Here is an 18,296-nt window from a genome sequence, read left to right as displayed (position 1 = left end):
AGTAAGTGCCAAATCTTTTTGTGTCTGGGCACATTTCCCATGATAGGTGATGTTGATCTCTTAGAGAGTAGGTTACTCTAAAGGGATTTTTTCCATTGTTTGGTCCATAGGGATTATACTTGAACCTGGGACCATTGAGGACAGCTCATACCATGAAGTTGGAGTTTAAAGTCGTATGAAATACTGCAACACCTTAAGAATTCTGTGTGTTTCAAAGTAGGAAGGTAAGGAGTTGATCTCAGATTGGTTAGTATTCAAGACATCTGGGTACTTCATTACTTAGAGAGGCTTTCATTTGCCTTACAGGTACCTCTGAGAGATGTATTTTATTGATTGCGTTCATAGATGTTACACCCCATTGGGAGTGGCTTTTGTGTCTGATCAACTAGATCCAGATATTAGCAGGTCCTCTATTAACAGTCTACTTGTTTATCCTAAAGGGTGTAGGATCATAGTTAGGGTAACTGAATTGACCGTTCAAGCACATATATTTATGTATGTTTTATGTATCCTTTTTTAACAGGGTTGGGTTGATTTTTTAGATAAGGAATGATTGGAAGGAGTTTCTTCTGCCACTTACAAGACACAATTTATGGTTTCACTCGTTGCCCCTGAGGAATGTCCAGCTAGTGTCAGCTTTATGGGACAGAAACGTATATATTATAGCCGGTCAAATAGCACAGTGAGTGGAGCGCTCGCTTTGACATCCGTGCAAAGCCTGCTCACGCAGGTTCAAATCCCAGCAGGGCCATACTCAGCCTTTCATCCTTCCAAGGTCAATAAATGATCACCACACACCATGGGTAATAATAATAAGCAGCACTTAGATGCCTGAGGGTTTATAGCGCTATATCAATGGTAAATTATTATTATTATAAGTCGGGCCAATCTTGACATAACGAAGAATAGGTGTATTTTACCCTCACTGTGTCATGTCTAGCTATTGTAACTGGCTTTATCTGAATGGTAATATGCATTGATATGCACCAATCAATATTTGTATTTTGCTATAATTATGTGACTCAGTTCTGTATTTAGGATTTTGTGTACATTTTTTGTCTTTGTGCATTAATAGGTGGTTTCATTTGAAGTATGTATCATTAAAATTGATTTTTTACTTTGTTGTATAAAACATTGTACATTTTATTTGGACCTTCATCTCCTTGTTATTTGTTTTAAGGTAGATGTGTAGTCTTCCCTTTTTTATGGAATAATATGTGGGTACACATGTGCAATACATTTCTATGGTGATTTTCTTTTTGTTTAACAACATATATCACTTTCCCACTTAGAAGGAAAATCATTCACCCTGTAGTGGGACACACCTGATTAGAATTCTTACCTTTTAAGCTCTAACATAGGGCCAGCAGTAGAAGGTTCAGTATCCAGAACGGCTGATGGACCAGATGTTTGGTTGGCACAAGCCTTAAGTAGAGCAGCCCCCATTTCATTATAGTTTACTCTATCCGATGTAACTGTTAGCTCTTCCAATTTCCCCAATACCACATTCAACAACGATGTATTCATAGGGAAACAGTCAAAGGCCACTAAGGCCTTGATCCACCTCTTGAAGGCAGGAGTGAAGCGGGAGTGGGGAACTCTCAAAAAAGAGGCTGCGAAACAACTGAAAATAATTATTTCCATAGCTCCATGCTTGGCTTAAACTATTGAACACAAAAGGCCTCATCACGAGTTGGGCGGAATCCCAGTGGTATTACCGCCGGAATACCGCCCGGGCTAATACCGTTACCGCCACCCGGTCGGGCGCTATTAGCTCTGGATCAAGGGTTGGGTGGTAATGTGTATTCCCCATTCCCTGGTGCATTTTTGGTGCAATTAGCATGCGCTAATAGCGCTGCGCTAATTGCGCCCGAAAATGAAATGGGCGTTAAATTAGCGCATTTACCCCGAGCTTGCAGCGTGGGGTAAATGTTGCCAGACTCAGGATTGGGCTGACCCTTAAATGCGATGGTAATAGCATTACTGCCACATTTAAGGGCTACCGCCCAACTTGTGATGAGGCCCGGGCCCTCATTAAGAGTTTGCCGGTATCCCAGCAGTACTGCCAGCGGGATACCAGAAAACTGCCCCTACCTTCTCCGCCACCTGATATCCCAGTATTATCTGATATTACGGGCAACAGTGAGTCAATGAGTTCCCAGTCCCATGGATTCCCATAGAACTCCATGGGTCTGCGATTACCTGAATCACCGGCACCAGTGTCGCTGGTGCCGGTGATTCAAGCATTTCTTTGCTGGTAGAGGCCTCATCTACTGGCAGGTCATACCTGCCGGGAGATCCTTGCCCCCTACAGGCAAACTTGAAGTGTGCTGTTCTGGCAAAAATGCCAAAGCTGGAATTACCAACATTTTTTCCGGATCGGTACCCTTGAAATGAGGGCCTAGGTGTTCAATGCCAATACCATTGCCAGGAGTAATTTCTCACGTTTGTTGAATTTAACTTCAACTGGAGATAACACTTTGATTACCTAAGAGATCACCTTATTAACCTGTTCATGCTTCTGATATAAATCTGCAAATAAACAGTTATCTGAAAACTATTCTGATTCCACGAAAAATTGTCTGTTGATTCGTGGTGAATATATTATAGTCGAGATAGAGTGACTGAATACAGACTGAGAATGTCTCTAACTCACGGATCGTTTCCAGGATTCTTTCAGTGCAGGGTTACCCTCTAGAAATTAGATATAGCCAAATTAAGAAGAGGCTGATGACACAAGGATGGGCTGATCTATATGACAGTGCCCAAGACTACTGCTTAGAAGATGATAGGCCTCCAAACCATGCTCCCTTCATTACGTGAGCACCAGGGTCGTAATGAGGCCCGATGAATTAAAAACAACCAATAATATGGAGAAATAGATAGCTTCTCCTCATAAGGTATATGATGAAACCATCTGTTAGGGAATGCCCATAGCTCATTTGGATGGATGGTCCCACCATATTAAAGCAAAGGACGAGAACAAATTAGTGGCTGGTATCAGAAATGCTTGGTTGAATGTGATTCCTGAACCCTCTGTCGAGGTATTCTGGATGTAGAAGTGATGGCTACATATAAAGCAGTCATTATTACTGTACCCTATCAGCTCCAGGAAATAGTAATTATAACAGATTCAGACTATGGGCCTCATTACGAGGTAATACAGGCATGGCTGCCGCCGGTATATTTTTTTTCCAGCACCCAGGAATGGGCAATTACCGGTTATCAACGGTGCCGGAGCATCCGACCTGCTCTGCTCGCGTGTGCCGGTACGGCCGCCAGGTCAGACCTGGCAGCCGCAATGGCACCCACGAGCAGAACTCGTAGTTTGCCGGTCCGGGAACTACGGTACCGGCATGCTTACCGGTACCGTAGTTCCCATACCGGCAAACATATAATGAAGCCCTATATCTGAAATTAATTTGGCAGACACTTAGACAATTTGAAAAAACAAGGGTTTGCTCGGTGACAACAGACCCTTGAAATACAGGAAGTTAATCCAAACAATAGATTTTTTTGTGAGGTCAAACACTGTGACCTTATATTGGAAGAAAATCAAGGGGCACTCAAACGTTCAGGGTACTGCTAAGAAAAGTAATGGTATGATCGATCAATTAGACAAAACCAGAGCTTTCCAAGTGGAATACATTCATTGTATTTATTTATTGGATATTTGTAAGGCATCTATACAACAAGACAAAAAAGGGGTGGGGGAAAAAGGGAGAAAGATACAATAATGCTCATACTAGGCCTTGTGTCAAATTCCGGATCACTCAAGTGCAGAACAAGTGCAAGGGAGAGTGGTGGGGAGTGCCGGTCTGCGCAATAAGCAAAGTGTTAGGGTGGGTAGGGAAAAGCAGGGTAAAGGGAAGCAGGTTCAAGTACTCAGGGTAGACCAGGAATGCAAGTGCCAGCGATTGCAGTGGTGTGGGTCCACATTCTAGGTGTGAGGAAGGGGCACTGGGCCGGGGAGCCTGGAGCCCTGTGGAACTCAGAGGGAACCAGTCAGCCAGTCAAAGGGCCCAGTTGAACCTGGGAAGGACAGTCGGAGAGTAAGGAGGTCAACCAGTCCAGTGCAAGGCCTGTGATGCCAAGGTTGTCACAGAGAAGGTTAGTCAGGGTGGCATGATTGACCGTGTCGAAGGCGGAGGAAAGATCCAGAAGGATAAGAACAGAAGGAGAGTTGGAATTAAGATTTGAAAGCAAGGCTTCACTGGTGTTCAGTAGAGCAGTTTCCATGCCTCTGGCTGCTCTGAAGCCAGAGCGGTGGCGATGGAGACAACCAACTAATTCAGTGTGTTGGATCAGTTGGGAGATGGCCAGCTTCTCCAGGAGTTTGCCCTGGAAGGGGGTAGTGAAGATAGGGTGGTAGCTGACAGGGCAAGAGGGATCGGCAGAGGGCTTTTTGAGGAGAGAGTGCACAAGGGATAGCGGGAAGGCACCAGTGGCAAAGGAGTGATTAGAGAAATTGATCAGGGATGGTGTAAAGGAGGCAATATTGTCCTTGATAGATCTGGAGGAGCAAGGGAGCACCTGTTTGGAGGAGACGTTCATAGGGCAGACTTGTCTAGAGACCTCATCCGGTGCTGTTGGCGAGAAAGAGGAGATAAGAAGGGGAGGAGAGAGGGGATCCAAGGTATGCCTGAGAGATGGTGGGGAGGAGGACGTGGAGTAGGGGAGAGTGAGGAGAAAGTGTCCTGAGTTTTAGTTTGGAAGTGGGAGGCCAGTGAAGTACAGAGGGTCAGGGATGGCTGGGGAGAAGTGGATACTCTAGTAAGATTGGCAAGTTCCTTGCAGATTTTAAACAGTTCACCAGTGAGCTGTGAGAGGGGGTTTGAGGGAACACTGTCGGTCCTGGCGCTAGATTGGTAGAGGTGAGACTCATAAGCCTTGTGCGTGGAGAGCATTAGAATGATAAGATGTATCACTAATATCAGTTTTGCAGTGGATTTTTATTTCATAAGTATGGACACAATAGCAAACAGGTCTTTGTCAAGGGGTGGACTTTATATGGTTGATGGATCCTCTATAAGGGGGCTGGAGGGCAGCTTGTAGGCCTGCAAAGCCTCCAGATGTAAGATGCGTGATCCGCTGCCCATGAGACGCTCTATACATAAAATGACCATAGCTTAACTTTCTTTCTGTGCTGCTACTGTGTTGATTCAGGACAGGCCACCAGACAATGCTGGAGTGGCAAAAAACGATGAATGTAATTAGCCCAATCGTGGAAGCTAACAACAAGGGGTAGCTTTAATTGAATTAAGGGTTTTGTAGCCTTACACGGAGTAGAGCGCTGCTGAGCTGACAACTGTAACTGTGTGACTTGCTCACATGTGCGTCAGCAGTCATCTAGGCAGCTGGCGCTTGGGCAAGCTCCACCACTAGTCCTAGGCTCAGGTTCGGTGGAGTGGGACTGCAAAACATAAGCCAGTGCCAGGCAGGCAAACAGCCCTGCACGCATTGTAATGTGCACTGCAGATATGCACTACGACTTCAGTTCATTCGATATATCGTTCAAAACAAGGCAACGGTTATTTAATGAAAATGAAATGGAACACAGTGTTTATACTGGTATTTATTTATTCATTTCATTTTTTTGGTATACTGGTACACCGTTACAGCCCTAGTACCTACCTCATTTTAAAGCATAATGTTGAATCAGACCCATGATGCAGCAATAGCTGCTCATGGAGGATTTCAAAAGACCATGAATAGCCTATGTGAGGTCACTTATCCTACATATGTCAAGGTTTAAATGTCTATTTAAAAGGGGTCTAGTGTGCTCTCTGTTCCAACCAAGTTCTCCCACTGGGCTCCTTTGGAATATAGGGGAATGACATTAACATGGTGTCATCTTCAGATCTACTTTACTGGTCCAGTGATTCATTTGGAACGTAGCAAAAAATATATGATGCCATTCAATTTCCTATTTACCAAATGGATTGAATGTCTCCCAGCCGCAATTGCAATTTGGGGACTTTTGCCAATTTATTAATCAATCACATCTTTTCTCTTTTCAGCCTTCATCAAAAGATTGAGTCTGCCCGGGATATTCATTTCACCATTGAGGTGATGCCTAAAATGTAGGAAATTCTAGGTTTGAAGAGAAAGTTACATATTGCCTACCTCTTAGCATCCAGCGGTGAGTAGAGCTATACAATAGAATAACTGTGGGAATTTGAAAGAGGTTTGTAGAGGATTCTATAGCTATTCAGGATTTGTGATTACCACTGGTCCAAAGCCTCCCACGAAGATGACCAGCGTGAAGATCATGACTGGTAGAAAAATAGACTTGCCTCAACATCTGTTGTACCAAACATAGGAACAGACATTGATCAACAAATATTTAGAAAATGTTTGAAAACATCTTCAACACGCATATGCATATGCCCAAAGGAATCTGGAAATGTCGGCAGTAAGTATGGAGTCCTACTATTACTTATGGACCTCTACATATATACACCAGCCCGCAGAAAAGGCATCACATCGCCTCGACCCTGACTGGGTCATGGTTTTGGTAAGAGCCCCTTGTTTAATTATTAGATTGAAATATTATCCTTCCTATGATGACCGTTGTACCTAAATACAGATAACCTTGGACATTGGTCCTTGAAATGTTAGATGAAGGTTAGCTTTTCATGTAATGACACACTCTATCTCAATTCATGTTGATTGGTGACTATGCGTAGGTTGATACTAAGCCGGTGAATACCTTGGTTTATACCTTTCTAGATTGCCCGGTTCAATTGTCCTTTGAAATTTTGGACTCAGTGTAGCTATGCCAGATCCAATTGGATTGTTCTGTAAGTGGAATTAACACAAACATTTTGGCTCATCGGGGTACTGATCCTCTGGAATTAATATTAACATAATATGGTTTCATACTCCACATGAGGTGACTCTGATATTTGCTATATAATTTTTAGCTGCAATACTGAGAATCGTTCAGTAGGATTCCATTGACTACAGAGACATAAGTCGTTAGGGAAGAGGGGTCACCCCTTGGTGGAAATTTTCCAATTATTTTAATTATTTATTTTACATAATTTGTGTACATTAATCGCTTGTCTCTTTTGTTTTTTTTTCTCACTGCCGACCATTGTACCAGGAACACATGGAATTGCACATGGTTGTTTAATGCATTTTTCATGACTTTTCACTACATTCTCTATCTCATGGGGTGTTATTAACAGTCTGGGTCTCACTGTTTGGGTAATACACCATTGTGTTTGTTGCATCCCGTATGGCATTTTAACTACAACAGACTTGCAAAAGACACATGCTGGCTGTGTTAGCACTTATAACAAAGCATGGACATCCTCTTTTAAAAAACGTGTTGAAGAACAGTTAATTATGTTGTCTGTGATCTTGCTATGATAATTCAATATTAGTGTTGTGTACAGTTACATTTGAAGCATCTAGCACATTGGGCCTCTTTACAAGTATGGCGGTAAGGCAACAATGGCGCCGGTATCGCTATCTGCACCGTCGCTACCGTACTGCCATACTATGAGCTCTGCTCGCGGGTGCCCTTGCAGCCACCAGGTCTGACCTGGAGCCCTATGGAGCTCAATGGGAATGGGGATGTACCGGGCCCGGCAACCACAAAAGGGAAATGACCAGGTCCGGCCAGCCGCGAGCAAAACATGATGGTAGCACCGATACCGGTGCTACCACCCTCCCGATTCCCATTGAGTCCTATGGAGCTCAATGGGAATGGGGATGTACCGGGCCCGGCACCCACAAAAGGGAAATTACCAGGTCTGGCCCAGGGCTCAATGGGAATGGGGAAGGCGTTATTTACGGGCCTGCTAACAGCAGGCCTGTAATTAGCGGCCTGGTCCCCTAACGAGACCCGTAAGGAACGTGTGGTCCGACCACACGTCCCTAACGGTTCCCATTAGGGGACCTTCTGAATCGGGCGGTAGGGGATTACCGGCACCGGTCTCCTTACCATTGCCCGGTATCCCCTAACCGCCTGACTCGTAATGAGGCCCATTGTGTCTGGAGTTACCTTGTAGTACAAACAGTATTTCCTTTTCAAACAGCAAATAGATTTAGAAAGAGTAATGTCATTTTCCATAAATTATGGGAGAGAAATTGCTGTGATGTAATTATAAATGAAGACCTTAATGTAAAATCACATTAGAAATAAGTGTGTGTTTTTAACATAATAAATGGCAAATAACAGTGGCTTAAGTTCTGGCTTTTCCAACACTTGATTTTATCTGTTCTTCAGCAATCTAATACAAGCTAAAGTTTAGTTCAACTCACATAGAAAGCACATGAAAAGGGGGAGGTCTAGGCCCACAATTGATTAGCTTGGACATCTGGAGAAAAACAGACATCTGTATCTTTCATCGAAGAAATACATTGTGCACAGCAGAAAAAAAGAATCCCATGCTCAAGACTTCTGATTAATGGGCTGCACTTGCGCACAAGGGCTCATTATAAGAGCAGCATTCCTACAAATACACTGATGTATATTGCAATAGTGTCCACATGTTGTCCTCTGAGCTGATAGAATTTAGGAGGTAGGCAAATGATTGAAAGCTCTGCTCTTGGAAGAAATATATCTAAGGACTTCCATTAGGAACTAAACCTGTGTGAACTCTGCCTGCCCATAGAACTCACACTCTGAGAGCTAATGGAAATACCAACAAAGTGACCTGTCTGCCACAACCTGTCAGCCACTCATATTAATCATCAACTGAAAGGCAGTCTTAACTTGCAGAGTTCAACAGGAATAAAGATTGATTGTTTAAATTACAGTATCTAGTGCATTAAAACAATATTGACCATAGCTTTCCAATACTGAAGTTTAGAACAAAAAGTGTGCTGAAAACCTACAAAATTGCAGAATATTTTACAATGTCTTAACAATTGATACATTATGTAAATATTAACAACGTTGTACCATTTTATAGTACAAATGTATTTCTCTTATATATAAATTTATTGACATCTAAAATTCAATATTTCATTTATGAAAAACATTTGTACCTGAAGATATGAAACACACTATGATTATGAGTCCAACTAGGTCAGACTTCGCCCCTGTACATGTCCAAAGTATGATCAACATGAAATGAAGGGTGTATTCTCTGGGAATGTCAACCTTTCAAGCCAGTTAATGGAAAGATTCCACTGAACAGAAATTGTGATGTAAATATGACATTGTGTGGGAAAATGAGAGTTTATTTAGGTAGAAACACACATGGAGTTGGGAGAGAGCTCTGAGATTGTTAAGGCTGTAGAAAGGTGAACCTCTGTCTAACCAGATGAGTGCTGTGGTGGGTTGACATCTTGAGGCATGGGAGAGACCATGGGCATTGTCCAACAGGAAGCCTGAAGCAGATTTTTGACCTGACTTCTCTGAGGCAGAACTGATTTCTGAGAAGGTTGAGCAAATGGGTATACCAGACTGGAGGAGATTACTGTGAGGCTGTGAGGGTCCATTCTGGCTCTATGTCTTAAATAATTATCCAAAAATCAGTATACAAAATCCCATTGCAATTATATATGTGCCATCCAAAATCATGTATCGTCTAAGTCCCTGGAATTAGTGCAACTGGGTGGGGAAGCCAATCAGAGGGTCTGCTTCCAATCCTTTAGCAATTGAGTGTGACATGCATTTTGCTTTCTAATTATATACAAATACCAGTAATATCTGATTTAGTATAGAATAAATAGCATTTTCCTGCACACAGCTCAAAGTGTTTCATAAACTATAACAAATAGAATGTGAGTAGAATGTTGTAGTATGCTAGTGTGAATGATATCCTGCTTTCTGAGCATTGGAAGATTCATATAACCTGAAACCCAAAAGGGGAGTAAAAGTTTCCAGCCCCTGGCAATGGGAAAATACAGGGTCCACCAGGGTTGAAATGACCCTGTATTTCCCCATTGCCAGGGACTGGAAAAATTCACAAGTTTGGCGTCAGCCTGCCGGTTTTACTGGCAAGGCTACCACCAAACTTGTAATGAGGGCCATTGTGTTGAAGGGAGAAGACCCTGAATTAGATACACACAAAACATCAAAGGGAATTCTGCGCATTTTCTTTAATTATTTATTATTAAATGAGTTTAGTTTATAGCAAACTTGTTCATTTACAGAAATCATCACAATACACAGAAAAGGAAAATATTGGATGTGCCATGGTCTGTCGGTCAAAGAGTCGCAGTCTGGATATACCCGTATAGAATATTGTTAAAACAACACAGGTCATTCTTTAAGAACCCATAAACGTCTATATTTCAATCCAGAATTGCAGGACTGCGAAGATCACTGTTTTTTCCTCACCCAGTACCAAAGAGTTCCATCTTTCCTCTGATGTAAGTGTAACAAAGGTTCGGCGTAGGCACTCAGTATATTTGCATCTTATCGCTGTCAAGGCTTGACATATCATCACAATGTGGTGTAGGGTTTCTACCTGTGAGTTATTTTGGCAGAAACAACCTGTGTTCGGGAGATCTCCCAGTTGTTTAGTTTTACCCAGAACCTCGCGAGTGGGGAGCAAGTTGAGCCTAAAGCGCAGGAAGAGATTGCACAGTTTTGGAGACGGAAAGAGTTGAAGGTACGAAGTTAGTTGATTTAGTTTTCAAGCTTCAAGTGGACAGTTGATAGACAGAAGGTAGTGTGATTTTAGGTTCTGGGTCTCAAGCCAGTCTTTATTCTGTATAGTATTCTTAGTGGTTAGTGGATTATTCTTCAGTGTGTCCATGGAGGTCTCCAAGGCCTCTATCTAGTCTATACACATGAGCTTCCATTTATTCAGCATGAAGTTGTTCGGAGAGAATGAATTAGTTCTCAGAATGTTGATAGCCGGAACATCATCGTCAACAATTGTTTTACGGTATAGATCCAGCGGTTTCCATAGAACTTGAAAGTGTATAGATTGTAGGCCCAGATCATACCAGATTCTTTGCACAGGAAATGAGGTGGGCAAGGACAGCACTTTCCTCCAGAAGAGGCCTTCAAGCCTATCCCAGATATGGTATGGAAGATTTAAAATGGCTTCAGCTCCATAGCAGAGGATGGCCACCACTTTTTGTCGATAGAAGGTATGTAAAGGACGCAGAGAACATTTACCATACTTTCTATGTAGTATTAGACTTTGTCGAGGCAAGGATAAAGTTTTTGCCCGTTGAATTTTCTCCCAGTCTTGCTCACAAGTTGCTCGAGTTGATGTATATTCTTAGGTATTTGTAAGCCTCTACATGGGCAAGCCGGATCAAGTGAAGGAAAATTGAGAGCGATTTCCGTTTGCAACCTTGCATGGCTGAAATAATCATCACCTGTGACTTATCAATGTTTATCATCAGCTTATTGTTTTCTACATAGGAAGCCAGTCCGTCAAGCCGTCTTTGCAGGCCTATCTGGGTTTTGTTCAACAGGACTAAATCATCTGCATATAGCAGCCATGGTACTGGGTACCAATTAGAATAGGAGGAAAGGTTTGAACTCCTTCTTGTGATAGTGCCATATCTGATAAGTAAAGGTTAAATAAGGTTGCCATGAGGGGCAGCCCTGTTTGAGCCCTCTCTTTGTATTGATTATCCTTGTAACGATTCCCTTTGCAGATAAACATACACAAATTGATGTATTGGAGTACAGGGCTCTAATAGCTGACAAGGTATCTTCTGAGCAGCCCCCTCACTTCAACTTTCCTCATAGAATCTCCCGATCTATAGAGTGAAAAGCCTGTTTTAGGTCTATGAATATCACATACAGATTGGTCTTTGTCCTTATTGCTTCTAGTTAAAAAAGGTTAACATTTTGTAAATTGACTTGGGTGCCGACCCCCTTGAAAAATGTTGTCTGTCCGGGGTCACCTCAGTAAGACAATTTCATCCATATGTATAGGTTTCTTAAGAGCATTGTTGTGAACAGCTTTCCCAGGTGTCTAGCAAGGCAACAGGCCTGTAGTTCGAGGGCAGTGATCTGTCGCCTTGTTGAAATATTGCAATCAATATTGCGGTTTTCCATGTTTCAGGCAGTTGTTTAGAAAGACAGATCACTTTGAAGATGTCCAAACAGAACTCAACCCATGCCTCCGGGTTGGCTTTAAGATGATGGTTGGAAAGGCCATCAGGACCGGGACACGAGAGGTATTCAGCTGTTTAATTTGCATCTCGATCATTTCTCGGTCCCATTTAAGGTTCCATCTTAAGTTGTCCAGCGTTTCCATACCGGAATCAGTGTCCAATTGTGTTTTTAGAGTGTTGTCTTGTCTCCTGTAGCTATGAGCAGGTTTAGCGAATAAAAGTGAGAAATGGTATACCCACTTTGGCTCTGGTACTTCCGCAATTAGGAAGGCTGCCTGGTTAGGATTCCCATTTAAGAGGGTCCAATGTGCATTCTAAATTGATGAAACAGCTTTTATAAACTCAAGCCGGCTGTTGTTGATGCAAAACACTACAGCTTGTATTTCATTTACACGCACATGCTAGGAACCCGCAGCACCACATTTACATTTGGTGGAAGATCACACAGAATGTGATTTATATTACAGTTGATGTTTATGTAACCTCTCTCTGATTCCAATACTTTTGATTGACATTGTAGAAAACAACATTCTTTAAACCATTTGTCATTTAATAGAAATTAACAGGCCGATTAATGGAATTAATGTGCGCCGAAAATCTCTGCGCAAGCGTGCGAAAGCGTGCAAATCGCAGCGCAAGTGCGAAAATCGATGTGCAAGCGTGCGAAAGCCACGCACATTGATGCATGGAAGTCTGTGTGCGTGTAAATTCTGGGATGTGTGCTAAAATCCTGCGTGGCGCACGCGGGTGCACACGTCATCAAACGGCGTGTGCTATGCGCACAACGAAAGCACACATAGCGCGGCGCACACAACAAAAGTAGGCATAACACGGGGCGTAGCACGCGGAATGGGGAACAACGTGTGAAAATGTGGGCGTTATGGGGTAAGTATAGGAGGCAAATGCGCGGAACGCCCACACGCGCGCCTACAACACGTATTCATGGAATCGAACAGGGCAAATGCGTGCGGCAAAAAAGACGGGCTAATCCGGAAACACGTACGCCAGAAGGAAGCAGGCGTACGCGGACCCGCACAGCATAAAAGTGCGCGCAAAAAACAAAGAAGTTCAGACGCTACATTGAATTTACCGTTCCTCACAGCAGTGGTCGTGGGACACCGCAGGAGAAGGAGGATAGTCAGCGCCAGAATTTTTACACCCAGGACCAGCCTTTTTGGGATGCCTGATGACCAGATATATGGGAGGTACAGGTTTCCACCTCACATAATACTCAACCTGGTGAGTGAGTGGGAGGATGACCTCACATCACCCACCCTGTGCTCCCAAGCACTGAGCCCCTTCGAAAAGGTGCTCAATGTACTGCACTTCTTGGCCACTGGTTCATTTCAGCAGACAAGTGCCATAGTGGAGGGGGTGTCACAGGCCATGCAGGCACGCTGCCTACACCAGGTGTTGGCCATCATGACTGCAAGTCCATCAGTCTGCAGGCACATATACCTGCCAGAACACCTGCAGAAAGGCAGGCTGCCATCCAGGATTTTTACGGGGTTGCACAATTCCCCAAAGTGCTAGGTGCCATTGATTGCACCCATGTGGCTCTACGTCCTCCCAGGGCAACTGAGCACATCTATAGAAACCGCAAGCACTGGCATTCCATCAACGTGCAGGTAGTATGTGATGCCAAGGGAATCATCACCTCAGTATATGCCAACTATCCAGGGTTCACCCATGACAGTTTCATTTTCAGAATGTCAACCCTAAACGGGGACCTAGAAGCTGGGCGGCATGGCGATACATGGCTGCTCGGTGAGTATAAATGCCTGTGCACATGCATGCATGTCAGATACTGAGTAATGTCACAACCCTACTAATGATACCCATCATCATCTCTCCAGGGGACAGTGCCTACCCTCTGAGCACCCACATGATGACGCCAATTCGGAACCCCACCACTCCACCAGAGGTAAGATACAACACAGCCCATATTGCAACCCGGGGCATAGTGGAGCGCACATTCAGAGTGCTCAAGTCACGCTTTCGCTCCCTTGACCGCTCTGGTGGGCAGCTACTATACATGCCCCCAGTAGTGTGCAGGATCATAGTGTCAGCATGTGTCCTGCACAACTTTGCAACACGCCGGGGCCTGCCGGTAGGCATGGTGGTGCCTGCACATCCCCAACCCCATGCACGGCCACTGCGCATGGGAGGGGAAAGGGCGCGTGGTGAGACAGCCCGTACGCAGCTGGTAGCAAATTACTTCACCTAAAATCACACCCCTGTGGAGTGCACACAGCCTGGCAGATTCCAGCTGACAATCAATGATGATGACATAAGGGACAGTCAACTGTTACAACCATAGCAGCCTGATATTGGTCACCTGGAAGTGTTACATTGTGTGCATCCCTACCTACCGAAAGACAACCAATGCTGTGTCACAAAAAGACACACATTCATGCTGCATGAATGCCTACCCCCTTGCAAAATACAACATGAAAATAGTGCCATGTCACCCAACCCCTCCCCATCTCCGCCACCCAACACACCATGGCATGTCATGCAATGTGAAAGCAAACAAAGGAATGCACAACACATGACACAAGTGTCACAAAGTGCACTGTCCCAAATGGAAACAGGCCACAGACAATATGCTCCCAGTAATCAATAACAAACAGCACACATGACCAAATACTTACCAGCAACACAAGACATGGATGCACAAGCACATATTAATACACCATGCAGTGTTCAATACAAAAACAATCCCTGCTAGGGATGTCCACACAGTTATGACTACAGACTGCCCACACAGTTCATGGGAGCCCAATGTCACTGTGTAAGTCACTGTCACTTGGTCATACCCTTTGCAAGCCCATGGAAACGGGAAGCAGGAGGGGTGTGTGTGTCCGGAACCCAGGCATCTAACCCAAACACAGGACAAGACTGCATGTGCCCAGCCGGAATACACGGGAGCCACACAAGGCAACACACTGTAAAAAATAAATAAATAAATAAATGGCCATGTGGGGGTCGGGGGGCGGGGGGAGGCCACCCAGGAGGTTTGAGGACAGGGTGCACACCAACACCCACCTGCGTGGATGTTGTGTAAAAAAAATACCTCCATGGGCTCATGGCCTGCACGGCTACGCTACTGTGGGAGAACTGATGCTGTTGCTCTCTTCACCCTCTGCTGCTGCATCAGGAGGTGGTGGTGCTATGGGAGGCAGCCCACGCAAAGCCCTGGCACGGTCCTCCATGGCAGCAAGCATGCGGGTGTGGAAGGTCTCGTTCTGGAGGATGATAGTACGGAGATCGCCATGCAGCACCTGATGGGTTGCCTGCATTTCTGCACGCATGGCCTCGTGTGATGCCCGGATCTCCTCCTGAGTTGCCTGCAGCTCAGCTGAGAGCGAACGTGTGAGCTGCTCCAGCTGCTGTTCTGACCTAAAATTTCGGGAAGCCTCAGGTTCACCCATAGTCTCCATGAGGTTATGGAGTTCTACCCTCAGAGCTTCCCTGTGGCCCTGTGACTCTATAGATATGGCTTCGCACAGAGTCTCCAGTGCCGCCCGCCGGTCCCTGTTGGACGCCAACATGTCTTCCCTGCGTGATTGACAAATGGAGTCTGTTGCCTGCTGTTGTTGCTCCATCTGTCTTTCAGGGGGGACAATGGAAGTGGCCACCCTCTCCATTGCCTGAGCCATCATTTCAACCGATGCTCCCTGTTGGGCTGCTATACCGTACATGGAGTTTTCCCATACAGTATTGCCTGGTGGCGTACGGCCACCGCGTCGGAGGGCAACACACCTGTTCAGGGCAAGGCGATCTGCACCTTGCTGTACTGGCACTGCCTGAGGCTGCAGGACTGCATTCCCCCTCTGATCTGCTGGCCCAGGAACAGGATCAGATGTTGTGGAGTGTGACCCTGCATCCGTAACCGCCAGAGGCGGACTTACCAACACTGACATCCCCATAGAGGGTTCTACCCCTGGTGCAGGTGGGTTGGACAGAACAGAATCCCTGCCAGAAACGCTCACCTGCGACAGCACATAAGTCTCATCATCCGATTCAGCACCTGAACAGAGGTCTGGGGAGGTGCACCCAGAGACACCCCTGGACAGTATGGTCTGCAGTAAGATTGGGTTTTCACCCACCACCACACCACGTCCTCCACTGGTGCCCGGTTGTGCCTGAGATTCCTCCTGGGTCGGCACCATCTCCTCAACCTCAACAGCATCAAGTGCGTCATCACCTGCAAAAACATGAAAGACAACAAATGGAAACAGGCATGAGCACCATAGCACACACATAGGCCTGACAAGCCAGTGATCCAGTACATGAATTACACATGTCCCACATGACTATAACCCTGGCATGCATGCACTGTCAATGAGTTGGAAGGGGAGGCAAAAAGCAGACACTGAGGACACCAAGATGGAAAAGCAACACATTTGCTGCATGCTGGGTAGCATTGGCATCACACATTAGCCTGTGAGTGGCATGTCCAATACACATACATGACACATGCCAGCACACAGATGGCATGTACCATAGCCTTGGTACATTTGACAAGTACAGCCATATGTCAGTGAATGAGTACTGTCACCCATCCATGTGAGATGGACATGATGAGATGAAAAGTGATAAACAGTGTGACAAAATACGCATGTGCCACACACTGCAACCCATCCAGTGTACAATAATACAGTGATTGCAGGCAGATGTACACATCAATGGTTGGTCACTTCAACATGACAGGAAACAACTATCATGTTCCACATTCAAACAGGCCCCAAAAATGAATGTGAGCAGGCCAATACTCAATCAGCCTGAATGGTCTAATCATTCACATAACAAGGTAACAAATGTGGGCCAATGTGGGATGTAATCAATGACAGAAGCATGACACATATGTGGCATTAGGGCTGAAAAATGTGTTGCAAAATGGGAGAATTGAAACAATCAGCCTGAATGAACACTGAAAAATTCAGAACAATGTTGCTGCAAGATGACAGTTCAAGGGCAACTGCAGTAATGTGGCACTAATTGGCTACTGTGGGCAGAAGGGATACTGTCATACCCAAATCCAAGGCTGGTGAATGTTTTGGAGGAAGCACATGGGTGACCCATACCACTCAGGAGTACACACCCTCACCTGGCACTCAATCAGAACCCGTCACCCAAACAACATACACATGGATTACACACACATGCATGGGCACTCACCGGACAATGCGTCGTAATCTGGTAGGTCTCCCACGCCTTTTATCTGTTCCTCTGTGACGAAGGTTCCAGAAACAGACTCATGTTCAGTGAGTTGGTTGTCCTCTGGTGGAGACCCACTGCCAGTCACCAGAGTAGAGGCCTGATTTGAGGCCAGCTTGTTCTTTGCTCTGCGTTTCAGGTCATTCCACCGCTTGTAGCAATCATCAGCTGTGCGCCTCACAAATCCAAGGGCACTAACGTGGTCCGCGGTGGTCTGCCAGTGTGTCCTACGTTGACCAGGTGTGGTCTTGCACCCTGCAGTCACCACCATTTCGCGGCTATGTGCCGACACTTAGGCCACAAGTGCATCAAGTTCGGCATCATTAAAGCTAGGCTTACTTGATGTGCCGGAGTGTGTAGCCGTGTCTGGGGTCTCCGCCTGTACTGCCAGAGCACCCTTCTTCTTCTTTTTCAAAGGTGGTGCGGATTCTGAGTGGCTTACGCCACTCTGGTCAGTAGGGGCAGAAGCACAGGTGGACTGGGTACTAGAAGTGTGAAAATGCAAAATGACCATAGGTCTTGGTGCAGGCATTGGCTGCAGGGTGATGTTGGCAGGGCCATCGTCCGTTTGATGGACCTGGACCGACACTGTCCCGGCTGGGAGACTCAGAGCTGGGGTGGATAGAGCTGCAGCTGCCCCTGCAGCCTCCCCACCCTGCCTACTTGGGGCAGCAGATGACATTTCTGCCCCAGATCCACGTTGCCTGGTGACAGCAACTTGCACCGCCACACGTGTCTTAGACTTGCTGACCTGGAAGTCAGCCTGGGAGTCATCCTGTGCCGGTTCAGGTGCCAAAATGGGCCGGTCCAACAAGGGCTGAGCTGTGATGGTGTCAGCTACGTTTCCCACAATCATGGGGGGCATGGGTGTCTCTGATTGGTCCTCCACACACCGGGGTCTAGGGACACCCTGCAAATCCTGGCCACGTCCCCTACCGCACCCGCCACGCCCACCACGCCCACCTTTTGTAGGTCAGCCATCTTTGCCTCCCTTACTGCTTGGTCGCCTACCAACCATGGCACTG

This window comes from Ambystoma mexicanum, chromosome 2q (genome assembly GCF_040938575.1).
Source record: "Ambystoma mexicanum isolate Mex_15411 chromosome 2q, UKY_AmexF1_1, whole genome shotgun sequence".
Lineage (NCBI taxonomy): Eukaryota > Metazoa > Chordata > Amphibia > Caudata > Ambystomatidae > Ambystoma > Ambystoma mexicanum.
This window is presented reverse-complemented; position numbering follows the sequence as displayed.